This window comes from Hipposideros armiger, unplaced genomic scaffold, assembly GCF_001890085.2.
Source record: "Hipposideros armiger isolate ML-2016 unplaced genomic scaffold, ASM189008v1 scaffold_1453, whole genome shotgun sequence".
NCBI lineage: Eukaryota > Metazoa > Chordata > Mammalia > Chiroptera > Hipposideridae > Hipposideros > Hipposideros armiger.
This window is the reverse complement of record NW_017732803.1, coordinates 25,059-27,940: the sequence shown is the minus strand read 5'-3', so window position 1 is coordinate 27,940 and position 2,882 is coordinate 25,059. Positions and strand designations below refer to the sequence as shown.

The 2,882-nt window shown below is 40.0% G+C and overlaps 1 pseudogene; it reads left to right on the top strand.

The window, feature by feature from the left end:
• The first annotated feature begins 434 nt into the window (after positions 1-434).
• On the top strand, positions 435-2,480 carry LOC109377568 (serine/threonine-protein kinase Nek4-like; annotated as a pseudogene).
• Positions 2,481-2,882: the final 402 nt, after the last annotated feature.

Here is a 2,882-nt window from a genome sequence, read left to right as displayed (position 1 = left end):
TGTGGGTCGTGACCCTTTTGGGGGTTGAACGACCCTTTCACAGGGGTCGCCTAAGACCATCGGAAAACAAAAAGATATTTACATTACAATTCATAATAGTAGCAAAATTACAGTTATAGAGTAGCAATCAAAATAATTTTATGGTTGGGGGTCACCACAACATGAGGAAGTTTATTAAGGGGTCGCCGCATTAGGAAGGTTGAGAACCGCTAATCTAATGCAACCAATCCATGGTCCCATTCTAACTGCCAAAATTTTTTTGTGACCCCACCCTGCTATTAGTCTAACGTAAAACGTTCCATTAGTATAGCAGATATTTTGCTATTTTGTGCTTTGTGAATAACAAAATGACTAGATTGTTGGACAGGCTCCAGAAGATTGGTTATGAGGACATTCAGGAGAACCTTTAAGTGCTTCTGAACCTATAGAATTGTATGTTTATTTGCACACATATTTTCTTTGTATATGTTGTCAAAAAATCGAACCTCTGAAATGCCTCCAGCGGAGAGTGGTGAGCTACTGAATAGGAAGCCCAGCTATTGTCTCAGCTGAAGCACCCCAATATTGTCACCTACAAGGAGTCATGGGAGGGAGGGGATGGTCTGCTATACATCATCTTGGGCTTCTGCGAAGGAGGTGATCTGTACCAAAAGCTCAAGGAGCAGAAAGGGCCGCTTCTGCCTGAGAGTCAGGTAGTGGAGTGGTTTGTTCAGATCGCCATGGCTCTGCAGGTACTGTCCAGGCTCACAGCACCCCACTTTCTCCAAAGGGACGGGGATGGCGGGTATATTTTAGGAAATCTTCCCCAAATATGTACATGCAAAAAATGTATTTTTTGTTTTGAAAATCTATTTATGGAGCGGACCCATTTGCTCATGTTGTAGTATTGGAATGTTTCTGAATGAGTGATATCCATATTGAAATAGGCATCAATTTCTGAAGTAGGCATGGATTTCATGTCTAATTGGAAAGGAAGCCAGAGATTCATTTAATTTTTATAGCCAAGTCCATTTTAAGTGACCTGAGTGACAAAGAGCAAAGAATGACCCCATTTGTTATCAGCTGGTTAGCTGTGTCATACTGAAAGGTGGTTGGGCTAATGAACACATTGTGGACCAGTGACCCAGATTTGCGTCTACACATTTAAGTGCCCCGTCCTCAATGTATTACTATGCCTAAACTGTGGGGATTTGGGCTTTAACCCTGTGGCAGAGTGAGTGGAAATACAAAACATGTTTGTATTTTAATATACACATATTCAAAAATGAGACTGTTTATGAGATACCACTCTGGAACTGGGCAGATTTCTCCAGAATTAATTGACCTTGTAGTTTAATTCTAAGACTCTCTCTAAATAAAAGTGATCTTGTTATATTTGAAAATATTTAATGCTGCATATTTTATGAGCCCGAAAGGAAAGTGCACCTGACCTTGTATAAGTTGTTTTTCTACCTTCAGTGGGAGTTTGTAAGCATGTTTTTTTTTAACTGGATGCATATAACGATAAATGGTATAATGGTCAAGGCACCAGGGAGTAATTGTGAATGATACTGGGCAAATTAATGCATGGAACTTAATTTTTTTTTACTTTGCAAAGTTATAAATTAGACTTTTTATTTAGAGACTAAAATAATAGTATTTTTGATAGAAAGGTAACTAAGGCTCCTTAACTCATACAATTATTGATGGTATATAAGAAGTCAGGAATAAATAAGTAGACAAGTATATTCACCTAATGAAATTTTATTTCTCTTTTCAGTATTTACATGAAAAACACATCTTTCACTGAGATCTGAAAACTCAAAATGTCTGTCTAACAAGAACAAACATCATCAAAGTGGGTGACCTAGGAATTGCCCGTGTTAGAGAACCACTGTGATATGGCTAGCACTCTCACTGGCACACCCTACTACATGGGCCCTGAGTTGTTCTCACACAAACCCTACAATTATAAGGTAGGATTGGGCTATGTATACCAGCTCACCTTGTCTCTAGGACAGTATTCATAATTTCAAAGCCCATCAGAATAGTAAAAGTCAAAGAATTCTTTGTGAATTGGTTTAAGGAAAATGTCTTTTTTTTTTTAAGAGGAAAAAATGTAAATAAGGCATTCTGACATATAACTATTCTTTTTCTTTTGTAGTCTAATGTTTGGGTTCTCGGATGCTGTGTTTATGAAATGACATGCTTTCGATGCAAAACATGCTTTCAGTGCAAAAGACATGAATTCTTTAGTTTATCGGATTATTGAAGGAAAGGTAAAGTATATTCTGGAACTAATTGTTTTTAATATTTGGAGCAAGATTAATTTAATGCAGCTTTGTACTTACTACTGGCAAAAGTGAGTAATCATTGGTGTTGGGTGGATAGTTAAGAATTGTGATCCTGTCTCTGGGGAAGGTTGATCTAGAGCAGCGGTTCTCAACTTTCACAGGGGTCGCCTAAGACCATCAGAAAACACATATTTTTGATGGTTTTAGGAACTGAGACACCGCTCCTCTATCCATCTCCAGGCCCACATGCAGATATGCCCACATACGAGTACCCGGCGACCCCTGTGAAAGGGTCGTTCTACCCCCAAAGGAGTCGCAACCCACAGGTTGAGAACCGCTGATCTAGAGGAAAAGGAATTGACCATTTCTTAATATTATTATAAAGGTGTCTTAGTGGCTCTGAGGAATTGGTTTTTAAAAACCACTACCGTGCCAGCCGAGTGGCGCAATGGTTAAGAACTGGCTTGGGACGCCAGAGAGCCCCGGTTCGGATCCCACATATGAGGGCCAGTGACACTGCCCTCTACAGCTAAGATGCTGAACGACAGCTCAACCTGGAGCTGGGCTGCCATGAGTCACCAGCAACGGCGTAGGCTGCAGCCCCTGTGG